Source organism: Phyllopteryx taeniolatus, chromosome 1 (assembly GCF_024500385.1).
Source record: "Phyllopteryx taeniolatus isolate TA_2022b chromosome 1, UOR_Ptae_1.2, whole genome shotgun sequence".
Taxonomy (NCBI): domain Eukaryota; kingdom Metazoa; phylum Chordata; class Actinopteri; order Syngnathiformes; family Syngnathidae; genus Phyllopteryx; species Phyllopteryx taeniolatus.
In genome coordinates, this window is record NC_084502.1 from 7743334 (window position 1) to 7756520 (window position 13187).

The 13187-nt window shown below is 41.4% G+C and overlaps 1 protein-coding gene across 4 annotated transcripts in view; it reads left to right on the top strand.

Moving 5' to 3' along the window:
• The first annotated feature begins 11107 nt into the window (after nucleotides 1–11107).
• The window catches only part of LOC133475409 (vitamin D3 receptor A), a 76004-nt gene continuing 73924 nt past the window's right edge, over nucleotides 11108–13187 (top strand). Inside the window, exons 1-3 of one of the 4 annotated variants that reach the window (XM_061768221.1) lie at nucleotides 11130–11228; nucleotides 11575–11822; nucleotides 12055–12267. The gene's annotated coding sequence lies outside the window, so the exon portion shown is untranslated. The other 3 variants (XM_061768230.1, XM_061768212.1, XM_061768240.1) reach the window with 3 other exon arrangements.

Genomic DNA, 13187 nt, shown 5'->3' on the forward strand with positions numbered 1-13187 from the left:
CAAACCGTGAGCTATAGGTACTTTAGAAATATGCTAAAGACGCACTTTTATGTCTTCAAATGGATCACAACATACTGTATAGCCTCACTACGTCTTGTGCTAAACAAAACAGAAAATTGACAAAATGCTCAACAAACGTTTGCTCGTGTAATCAGAAATGGAGATTAAGTGAGCACTAAATGAGGAGCATGTGATCGTTGAGTGATTTGATGAGCAAGCACACGAGGGAACCGTTCTGTAAATACAAAAGCACACCAGTGGAGGAAAACTGAACATGCGGTTTGGGCAATGCGTGGATATGCAAATAATAATCATGTGTGTGCAAAGTTCAGTTTGGGTTAATTCGTATGCGTGCTTCTTCCTCCCTTTTGGATTTCTCTGTGACAACATTGTCTCCCCCTCATCTCGTGTCCGATGTGCACTATAGTGTGCAAGCAGACGCACTCTTCAGTTAAACATTTACCTCAAAGCGGGTTAAGGAGTTGACTAAACCTGAACCAAATTGTCTCAGCACATCGTGAACATGTAAGTGGAATCATTCTGCATTAAAACTAGGTTGTGCTTTTTCTCGCACTTGGTTTTTTTTCTTTTCTTCTTTTTAAGGCTCGCCTTAAACATTTATTCACAGATTGGCCAAGCTCGTCTCTCGCAGCGATGCGCACACACAAACAAGTCCCTTTTCCCCACTCCCATGAATGATTTAACCTGAACGTGTCAGGGAGCTCATTGCTTCACCTGAGGAGCCCCAACAACAATGGCTGCTTCTTTCGATAAAACAACAACAAAACCACTCAGCTGTTTAAAACATTTCAGAGTCAGCTTTGGTTGCGTAACAGCTGGCGCTCACACAGATGCAAGGAACACAACAGGCGGTACGTTTACATGCACGAAGCAGTGACTCTCAAACTTTTTACACCAAGTACCGCCAAAAAAGTCTGAGCTCCCCATGTACCACCGTCATGACCAACATTAAAATACAATACATACTTCTTTTTAGCCTTGTAACGACTTTGATTTGCTATTGCGGAAAGTAAACACTGTCATAAATCATCAATATTCCAACTTTGTTCATTCAAACTTGTGCAACTTCCCAAATTTAGTCACTTGCGCCGCGGGACCAAGTCACAAGTAAGTCAGTAAGTAAGTAAACCATTACTTTAGGTAGTGTGTGAAACAATGAATTTTGGTATCTCAGTGCTTTGGTCAAAGAAGCAAGTCTTTTCAAGTCAATGGGTTTAAGTCCAAGTGAAGTCACGAGTCATTGCTGGTCAAGTCCAAGTCAAGTTGCAAGTCTTGTAAGTTATTGTCAAATTGAGTCTAAAGTCATCAAATTCATGACTCGAGTCCAAGTCATGTGACTCGAGTCCACGTGGCTGACAAAATCAGCCTTTTTTGAACAGTTAGCATTCGCGATTAGCATTACCGCGCCAGCGACATTTCAAGTTACAAGAAAACGTTTACTACCATTCAGCTTACTCATACATCATGTTAAATGTACATTACACATCTAATATGGTCTTAAAAATCACATACAAACGCTTCTCTGTCGTTTTAGCAAAGTGTATCAGTGGCCCAACACTGCATCCGTCTGCAATAAATGTCCGTGTGAAACACGGCTGCGGGCGGAACTTATTCCTTTTTTTCTTTTTTTTCCTCCGTGTTGACGTATTTTTGACCTATTTTTGAAGTCGACTTAACTGAGTTATTCGATTTTTTTTTCCTCAGCCCTAATTCAAATATCTACATATTTACACATTGAATACATTTGTGCACTGTTCGTGTGTGTGTGCGTGTGGTTTTTTTTTTTTTCAGTGAGCGAGAGGGAAAGGGAGAGAGAGAGACAAAGAGAGAGATAAAGAGTGAGACCAGAGGGGTTGGAAGGCCAGTGTGTAATTTTCTATGTATAACTCTGGCTCCAAGGCACTATGGTCTGGGTTGCCACTGAGTCTTTGGTCTCTCTTTTTTATATGCGTGTGTGCGTGTGTGTGTGTGTGTATACAACCCCAATTCCAATGAAGTTGGGCCGTTGCGTTAACATAAATAAAAACAGAATACATTGATTTGCAAATCATGTTCAACCTATATTTAATTGAATAAAACCACAAAGACAAGATATTTCATGTTGTCCGTTGTCGTATTTTACGCTTCATAATGCGCCACACATTTTCAATGGGAGACAGGTCTGGACTGCAGGCAGGCCAGTCTAGTACCCGCACTCTTTTACTACGAAGTCGCGCTGTTGTAACACGTGCAGAATGTGGTTTGGCATTGTCTTACTGAAATAGGCAGGGGCGTCCATGAAAAAGACATTGCTTGGATGGCAGCATATGTTTCTCTAAAACCTGTATGTACCTTTCAGCATTAATGGTGCCTTCACAGATGTGTAAGTTACCCATGCCATCACAGAAACTGGCTTTTGAACTTTTGAGTCCATAACAGTCCGGATGGTTCTTTTCCTCTTTGGCCCGTAGGACACGACGTCCACAATTTCCAAAAACAATTTGAAATGTGGACTTGTCGGACCACAGAACACTTTTCCACTTTGCATCAGTCCATCTTAGATGAGCTCGGGCCCAGAGAAGCCGGCGGCGTTTCTGGGTGTTGTTGATAAATGGCTTTTGCTTTGCATAGTAGAGTTTCAAGTTGCACTTACGGATGTGGAGCCGAACTGTATTTGCTGACATTGGTTTTCCGAAGTGTTCCTGAGCCCATGTGGTGATATCCTTTACACATTGATGTCGGTTTTTGATGCAGTGCCGCCTGAGGGATCGAAGGTCACGGGCATTCAATGTTGGATTTCTCCAGATTCTCGGAACCTTTTGATGTTACTATGGACCGTCGATGATGAAATCCCTAAATTTCTTACAATTGTACGTTGAGGAACATTGTCCTTAAACTGTTGGACTATTTTCTCACGCACTTGTTCACAAAGAGGTGAACCTCGCCCCATCTTTGCTTGTGAATGACTGAGCAATTCAGGGAAGCTCCTTTTCTACCCAATCATGGCACCCACCTGTTCCCAATTAATTACTGTGGGATTTTCCAAACAGGTGTTTGATGAGCATTCCTCAACTTTCTCCGTCTTTTTTGCCACCTGTCCCAGCTTTTTTGGAACGTGTTGCAGCCATAAAATTCTTAGTTAATGATTATTTGCTAAAACAATCAAGTTTATCAGTTTGAACATTAAATATCTTGTCTTTGTAGTGTATTCAATTAAATATAGGTTGAACATGATTTGCAAATCATTGTGTTCTGTTTTTATTTATGTTTAACACGACATCCCAACTTCATTGGAATTGGGGTTGTGTATATATATATATATATTCCTTATTCACACACACACACACACATATATATATATATATATATATACCTACATACTATATACCTTCAAGACAGGTAAAACAAAAACAGCAGAAATATCCATACCTGACCTGACCAGACCTGAGCATTTATTTACAAAATCAAAGTCAAATCCTTACTTTAACTTAATTCTCGTACCTCAATTTTATTTACAGAGCACTTTAGAAATAACAACAACGGAAGCAAATTCAGATGAATGAATTTATTGGTAAAGAACAGCAATTATATGATAAAGTGAAAAAATCAATAAAACCACTAGCTCCATCACGTCCGTGACCCTTGGGAGGATAAAGTGGGACAGAAAATGGATGGATGGATGTTAAATATACACCAACTAGCCACAACATTGGGACAACTTCCTCAATATAATGTTATCCAGCACAAGAGCTTTTTTAATTGACACTGTCAAACCTGTGCTGTCACAATGTCAATCAAAAATACCAATGTACTGTAAAAAAGTTGAATCGAGGTGACAGGACTCTTCTTGGTTTTTTTTTTTCCATTTGTTGTGGGTTTTTTTCTGTTTGCTGAAAAAATGGCTATTAGGCTGACGATACAGCTCGTTTGTGAACTTTTGTAAAATCGGTTATAAAATCTGTTTATTGTTGTCATTTTTGCCATCTTTTTTTCCAACACGAAACCCATTTAATTTTGTCTTCCTCAGACAAAGGCTGATATTCATATTTCAAATGATCTCATCTTTTTTGGAAGACCCTGTATATAAGAGCAATTTGTAATCATTTGGACTCACTGTAACCACAATTTATAGTGCCACGTCAATCAAAAGTGAGCATAATTACCTCTGTAGAAAGACAATATTTGATACAGCTCTTGTATTGGATATCAATCCATTTTGCATGTGATCTAAATGTTATGGCCGGTTGGTGCGTATATTCACCGAGAACCCATCATCGTCATTCCCAAACATTATCCTGGAGTCACATGTTTAGTCGCACTGGTAGAGCTTAGCATGTGCTGCAGGATGTTGTGATCCCTATCACATGGCTCTGCCTATGAATGGACTGAAGGCGAGGCAACATAATTGAGTGAACATCCAGGTCTTTACAAAGAAGGTGTCTCCTATAAGAGAGCGACAGAGAGAGAGAGAAAAAGCAGAAATCCGTTCAGTCACCCGTTGATCTGTGGGTGAAGCTCATTACTAAATGACTGAATGTGGCTTACAACAACAAAAAAGGGAGGTCAGAAAATGCAGCAGTGGAGTCAGGAGGGACTTACCGTGGGTACGGAAAGTATTCAGACCCCCTTAAATTTTTCACCCTTGGTTATATTGCAGCCATTTGCTAAAATCATTTAAGTTCATTTTTTTCTCGCCATTAATGTACACACAGCACCCCACATTGACAGAAAACAATGGAGTTGTTGAAATTTTTGCAGATTTATTAAAAAAGAAAAACTGAAATATCACACAGCCAGAAGTATTCAGACCCTTTGCTGTGACACGCATATATTTAGCTCGGGTGCTGTCCATTTCTTCTGATCATCCTTGAGATGACTTCTACGCCTTGATTGGAGTCCAGCGGTGTTTGATTATACTGATTGGACTTGATTAGGAAAGCCACACCCCTGTCTATATAAGACCTTACAGCTCACAGTGCATGTCAGAGCAAATGAGAATCATGAGGTCAAAGGAACTGTCTGAAGAGCTCAGAGACAGAATTGTGGCAAGGCACAGATTTGGCCAAGGTTACAAAAAACATTCTGCTGCACTTAAGCCCTGACTTAAAGCCAATTGAGCATCTCTGGAGAAACCTGAAAATGGCTGTCCGCCACAACGTTCACCATCCAACCTGACAGAAGTGGAGAGGAGAAATGGCAGAGGATCCCCAAATCCAGGTGTGAAAAACTTGTTGCATCATTCCCAAAAAGACTCAAGGCTGTATTAGCTCAAAAGGGTGCGTCTACTAAATACTGAGCAAAGGGTCTGAATACTTATGGCTGTGTGATATTTCACTTTTTCTTTTTTAATAAATCAGCAAAAATTTCAACAATTCCGTTTTTTTTCCTGTCAATATGTGGTGCTGCGTGTACATTAATGAGGAAAAAATGAACTTGAATGATTTTAGCAAATGGCTGCCAAATAAGACAGAGTGAAAAGTTTAAGGGGGTCTGAATACTTTCTGTACCCACTGTAAATTTGTCTCATAAGTAATAAATGAATGTGTTGGAATTTGGTGGAATCTCTGGGGATCCCATAGAATAAAACAGCAAACAATCGGTTAATTATCTGTTGAATTCTGAATTGGTTGAGTCCGGCATTTCCGCTGTCTGCTCTTCTTCTGTCTCATCATTTGGCCAATTTCTCCTTTTCAAAGAAGCTCTCCAAAGACGTCATTTTGTGAGCAAGATGAGCGGTTTGCTGCGTACAGAGGCACAGGAGGATGCACCTGATTTTCAAAACGAAACTTCTTCTGATGATGAGACTGATGATCAATAACATATTTTTGGTTCTGTCACTCGGTGTGGCCCTTTACCAAATGAACGTCCCGCGGGCTGGTGGTTGGGCACAGCTTCCTAAGAGGATTAAAAGCGAGAACATTATTGCGCTCTCCTTGCATCTATCCTGTTTGGAAAAAAAATGCGGTCTGTGCGGTATTTCATAGAACAACAACAAAACATCAGTGTTAGGAGACTGACTTGTGGACTGAGTCAAAGTATATAATTTCATCCATCATTGAGATTGAATCAAAGGACAAAAATTCTTCGACAAAAAAAAAAAAAAAAAAGTGGGGGCTGTGTACAGTCTTACTCAGCCTAAACCACATTTTTTTATACATCAAGTTTGTATTATAGCGGCCTTTGTCGAGCTTGATCCTCGTGCAAAAGCAGCCGAGCGTCTCCTGCTGGTGCTGCTGCCAGGTGAGGTTCCATCGAGTCGCTTTCAATATGTTGTGAACACACACGGACAGAATAAAAAAGTTTGTTGTGGTGGTGGAAGTCGGTAGGTCTCTTTAGCGTTTGCAAACACTCGCGGATTCATCTGACACTGCCATTCCTCTCTGCATAACTTGTGACAAAGCCCACTGGGGCAAAGGTCAAAAGCAACGTTGGGCAGGTGCCGGAAGCGGTGGGCTTGTGTTTCGGGGGTGTTTAGTCAGAAGAGTAAACAAGCAATAGGCAGAGATCAAACGGGAAGCCAAATTGTCACTCGGCGAGCGACGGGGGAAAATGTCCTTGCCGCGTGATATGCGTTGGATGAAGCGCGCTGAAATGTCAACGCCAAAGTAACTGAGCAGGAGAAGAAAACAAAAGAAGAGGGTGTTGTGCAACAACAGCCCAACATTGATCAGTTGTCGGCACTCTATTGTTTCACGTGCCTGTGGCCTCTCGCTCGCCCCTCCGCCTTGCCGTGCTTCCTCTCTCAGCCAGGATGCCATCGAAGCACCTGAATGTTACTCACAGACTTGAAAATGACCTTTTGATTTAACTTTACCCCGACACACTGCTCAGGTGAAATTTCACAGCAATAAAAATACTCTAAACGTCAGCCTTTCGCCGTGAAATTTGACGGCTTTTCCTAAAAGGCAGATTGGCAGACGCAATCGTGGCTGCATCCGACTGCTAGATCAGCTTCCACATCAAGTTGGCGCCACGTTTTTGGACACGCAATTGTTTAGTGCATCAGGCCCTATGTACTTACAGAAATAAAGGTTCTAACGCACTAACATGGGAATTTAACACACAGGATACAGGACGGCTTTCATATATCTGGAGACAGAGATGTCACCAATGACGCCAGCATAATTGGTCTGACATTTAACTAAAGGATGAAGCAGGAAAATAATTATTACATTTTATCAGTTATATTGAAGCAGTTCCATTATGAAAATGCGCCCAAAAAAATAAAGAAAACAAGAAAAATACGCAATAAGAAATGTAAGAAAGGCTACAGAGGAATAAAGTGGTAAGTGGTACAGACGTTCTGTCGCTCTAGCGTCAATGGGATCTTGGAGGTTTGTGGGTTTTTATTTCGGTACCAAATGTTCTTGGACTTGAAGTTCTTTCCGTGCTATTTGCTGCGATACACATGTGTCAGGCACTGTTTGTGAACAAGCACTTTGCTTTGTGTCCCACAGGTGATGTCTGTGATCAAATCCTTTTTTTTTTTTTTTTTTTTTTTTTGCACTTATGGACGCTGGCTGGATACCAGCTTCTGTTGGAATCTTTATTAAGCACTTTGACCACACCCTCACAGTTTTTCTTTTCTCTTCCTCATGCTTATCATCATGTCTGTGTTAAATTCTTTTGTGTATGCACTGTGTCTGTGTAGATTCGACTCGAAATATGGTGAGATTTGTTTTCACACGTGCAGTTTTATAACCACAAAATGAACTGGCTCCAGGTATGCATAGTGGAATAGAAACCCAAGTATAACCTCAATGGAACTTCCACATTTAGGATTCATTTTTCCCTTTAGGTGATCATAGAAATTGAAGTAATCCGTTGCAGTCAAACTGTCACCGTCATCGATGACTGAACAGCGCAATGTTTTGAGTAACATCTGTGCGTGCTGAAAAGGTATGCAATTGTAAAAAGAAGTTAACCCGAATTTTAAAAAAATCTAAACCAGTTTCTATAATGCGAGAATAAGCAAAAAAAAAAAAATCACCATGTACGCAAGATGACCAATACAGCACACCGCATATGCAACGATAGCTGTGGTAGTACCAAGACTGACCTGTGAGAGGCAGCATGGAGCCACAGGGCGTCCAGACGGCTGCAAAATGCAAAGAAGAAGAAAGAGTAGTCGTACGAGAAGAAGAAATGGAAGAAGCCACGCCCAACTGTTAGCTTATTCGGTAACGCCGTTGCATTTGCAAACTGTTCACCGTGTCATTTTTAGTGCGGTGATGAACTTGTGAGACACGTTTCTCAACAAGGCGTGAAATTATCCATCAGAATGTTCTGAATGTGAGACCATTTTGTACCGTAGCTTCTATATTTCCAATTCTTAATCACCACAGAAGTGTAAAAACAAACAAACAAAAATCCCTGTTGAATATACAGTAAATGCAACAAACACTGTCATAACTTTGATGACCAGTGACGACGCGCCCATTGATGCTGGACAAAAGTATAGGGACACGGGGTGCTTTGAACACGAGCTTGCTTCGTGTACACGCTTTAGCTCCGCTTTGCAGCCAGCCACTGTTAAGGCTCCTCCTCTTTTTCAATGTGTCACAAGCCAAAGAAAAAGCAAAACGCCGCATAGAGTAAATAATCACTTGACGCTAGCTGACCGACCGGAGGCCTCGTGAGGAATCCAGATGTTTCGCTTGACAGCTATGACGGTGGCTTAAATGTTGGATGAGATTTTGCACAAAAAGACAAAGCACATCATGAGTTGAGTCAGTGACGATGTAGCAGGTCACTCATTTATGTTATTAATAGATAAGGAAGCAGTGGCTGTCAAATCAAGGCAAAAGCTGGTGTTGTGTATTGCACTATCTATGGACTGACTTACTGACCCAATTGTGCACAGCTATCCTATTCCCTTGTGCCTCACTGGGCAGAATCCAATAAACTTGCGGTGAATTCTGAATGGCTTTGGTTTGTTGAGAGGTGCTAAGTTGTCGATGACTGCTCTGAGACAGACGAGAGACGTAAAGCGAGGAGAATCGATGTCCGACACGACTGTGTGATCCCCGTGTGTGGCCTCAACTCTGTTAGAATTAGCGAGGGAGCGGCCACGACGCTCCTTTAGATGTGTGCTCTTGTGCATTTCAACTGTGGCTGAGGAAATAGTGTGAGGCCTGCATTCATCCAAGTAATGGTCCAGTCACGTGTGAGAGCAAGGGAGCCAACGCTCAGCCTGACTATTTGCTTTTCCAGCTGTTTCCAAGACTCAAGGAGAGAGCGTGGTGTGTGTGTGTGTTTGTGGGGTAGCGAGCATGCAGAGCATTAAAATGGGATGGAGAGAGCCAGAACATAATGATGTAGAGTGTGTCACATAGACACTATTTGTGCTCACTTTAAAGCCAGGATGTCTACTTTTCCGATTGAAATTTATTTACACTACAGTGTGGAAACCACATAAAACCTCACAACTCAGGATGAGAAGGTTGTCGTCCCGTGTGTGTGTGTGTGTGTGTGCATGCTCCCCGCATAAAACCCGCCCATATGCCTGGCTGCCCCTCATATAGACTGATCCGCCTCTCAGACACAAAGCCACAAGCGATGGCCTAGATTCCAACACATGCACACACAGGCTTCAGGCTGCAAAGACATATCACGCAACCTAACACTTGACGGGCTCAATGTATAGTGTGCATGTTAAAACCATTAGCACCCTTTAGTATATATACATAATGGACATGTATATAAATAGAGGAAGCTCTGGGGAAAAAAATGAGACAAAAAGAAAAAAAAACAACAGCAGTTTTTTTTTTCATATTAGGGATATTTTTCGTTTTCTGCAAATAAATGCTTTTTCATTTGGAATGTATGAGTTATATTGTCAGTAGTTTATAGAATCAAACAAAAATGTGAATTTGCCTCAAGTGACCTCGGAAAAAGCAAAATCTGAGAAATTGGTAATTTTGCAGTGGTGTCATCATTTTTGATGTACATTGACACATTGTGTCCCAAGCCCGGATGAACATTGGGAGGGCATCCGGCATCAAAACTGTGCCAAACAAATCATGCGAGTGACTTGCTGTGGCACCCAGCCAAAAATTGCAAAAACAACAAGGACATATGCACAGAGTATATTCCATAAATGGCAGGGATCTAATCCATTTTTGGCGCTAAGTGGAACACACAGGAAGTCGTTGTGAATGAATACATTTGAACCATTCATCAATTTTCTGTTTTCATTTTGACTTACACCACTGACGGTGTTTCCGAATTCAACTCTGAATTTCAGCACTTTTTATCTATCGATCAGTTATTAAATAGATTTCATGTATACATTTTTTTTTAAATTCAAAATTGCAAAGTTTTTTTTTTTTTAATAACTCTCTCAGCCACAAAAAAAACCCAAAAAAAACACTAATCTCATTTGTCATAATAGGTCACTGTCTTGAATGAATCTTTGCAAGTGTATGTAACAAATAATCTTCAATAAATGTACTGCAGATATTCCATTTCACAATCACACGGTAAAATAAAAACAGGTACATTAAGATTGGATAACAACATTGATGCGAATGTGGTGAGTGCGTCCCAATAATGAAAATATTGTAAATAAATAATAAAATATTTGATCAATTAGCCAAATAAGATGATACCTGACTTTACACTATTAGCATATATATTGGCTATAGTCTACTATCAGTTACTAGCAGTTGCCAGGACGGAGAGGGGATGCTGGAACTTTCATATATTATGCATCGGTAAATCATAAATCATTTATTTTGGACAACGCAGTTTCAAAACACAAAGAACAGTCAGAATTTGACACTGGACATAAAAACAAATATGAAATCAAATGAAACTCAAATATACACAGTGCCACCATTTTTATATACTGTACAAAGTAATTGATTACTAGTTTTAATAGATCAGTCGAAAGCCTGCATTGATGGCCTAAAATTCTGTGTTTCGGGATCATTTTTTTTGTCTCAGATTGTTTACTCAGAACGGTCTGTGTGACGTCACGACACACCCCTATATGGCAAGGAGACAGCTGGTGACACAAGCGAGATTGAGCGCTCTCCCGACCAATGCGAGAAGAGATCGTTCTCGAGTGAAGAGCCGTGATTGGACGCTGGGAGATTATAGATATGTATAGATATGTCGTGTGGCTCTAGTACACAGGGGCGGGACAACTGCAGCAGCGCTTGTCCAGCTACATTGTTAATACGTACCACAAGACTGGACTAATGGTCCCTTTCGTATGGACAAATGTAAGTTGTTTTACACTTTTAAGCGGCGTTGGCAGTGTCTGGAGGGGGCGTTTTGACGCAAAAGCCGCATTGGCGTTGAGTTGTTTTCTCCCTCGGGTTCGGTTTAGAAGTAGCTTTCGGGCCAGGCAAAAGTGTGCTAGCTGTTGTTACCGCTCTCTTTATAGCGGGTGGCGATATTTTGACACGCCGCTCACGCGGACAATGCACGCAGTCCGCCAGGGTGGAATGTCATTTTGTCTTGTGGCCATTTCACTGCCCCGCCGCTCTCTCTTTATCGACACGCTTATTATTATCATTTATTATTATTGTTATTATTCTTATTATTATTATGTGTTTGACATTATAGCGGACGGTGCTGTTTGGTATTGCTAGCCCCCACGCAGCCCAGTTGACGTCCGTTCGCCGAACTCCGTTGAGGGGAGAGAGAGAAATCATTTAAAAAAAATAAAATAAAAATAAAAAATGCGTGTTTTGAAGCACGACGGCGTGTTTCGGGCAACAGTGGCCACTTCGCAACGCGAGTGAAGACCTCTCGTGGACGCTACAGGGCTTCTTTTGAGCTCGGCCAGAACACCGCGTGATAATATGGCAAAGGTGAGGTGTTGCGTCATGCGCAACTTCTTTGCCCCCAATGTCTCATTGTGTGTGTGTGTGTGTTTGTGGTTGTGGTTATTTTATGTTGACCAAATGACGTTTTGCATGCATGTTTAGAATCCCAGAATCAAAAGGGGCGTCATCGGGGCTAACATGACCCTATCCCCTCCTTTGCCCCTCCAAGTCCTCTTACTTTGCCTGACTCACTCCTCCTTTTCTTCTCTGTTGACAGTTTGGTTTTATACCGAGGAGAAGTTTTTCACTGGAGAGAATTCCTTAAGCCATCGCCTTCAACTGGCTCGAAAAAATTGGCTACCACAAAATTTTGGCCCCCCCCACCCCCCTCCCTCCATCCCTCCCTCCTCCTCCCTTCCTCCTCCTCCTCCTCCTCCTCCTCCTCCCTCAGCAACCACTGCACAGAGTGAACGTTGATATGCTACATCAGGTAAGAGATCTCGCGCACACACACACACACACACACACACACACACACACAGGCACGCTGCTTTGGCGCACATGGTCCGAACAGCATCTCGCAGCCTCTCTTCTTTCTTTGTTTCCACGCGAGAGCCCCGCGTGGTATTTCGCATTGCAGATACACATTTGAACAATTTCCAGCACACACTAAGCCTGTAATGTGTTTTGTGTGTGTGCATGGTGTTATTGTTGTGTTGGTACCCTCCACATTCCACACGTGTGTGTGTGTGTGTGTGTGTGTGTGTGTGTGCGCGCGAGCGAGGGTGTGCAGCAGGGCTGATGAGTGAATCTGCAAATGAAAAACACTAACAGAGCTGCGTGGCTGCATTTGTGACTTGACCGTGTGAAGAAAATAGAGCGTTGCTGTCTTTAGAAGAGACTCCTCGACAACGGGCACATACAAGCAATTGAGCATGGACGTGAGCGGATTAATTTTCTTCTTTTCATACTTTAAACTGTTGTCCTGGTCAGGAAACTCATTTTCTATAAACAAGACAGGCAGTGTTTAAAGCAGGGGACAGGTTGGGCAAAGAATACACCACTGAACATTTATGTGATCAGTTTTTCCTAAAAATTTTAATTAAAATGTATTTGAAATATTTTTTATATTAATTTGATCTTATTAAATAATTTACTTATTTTGAATACAGCTATGGGAAAAATTAACAGACCCCTCCCACCCACCTTTTTTGGTATTTTGATCATTTTTCGTTTTCTGCAAATACATTTTCTGAATGGCAATATTTGTATTTTAGTTTAGTTTACCGAATGTTCATTATATTCAAACATATACCGTACCTATAAACGGCAAAATCAGAGAATTTGATAATTTTACAGTGGTCTCTTTAATATTTTCCAGAGCTGCATGGAGAAAATAAACAGTTTTAC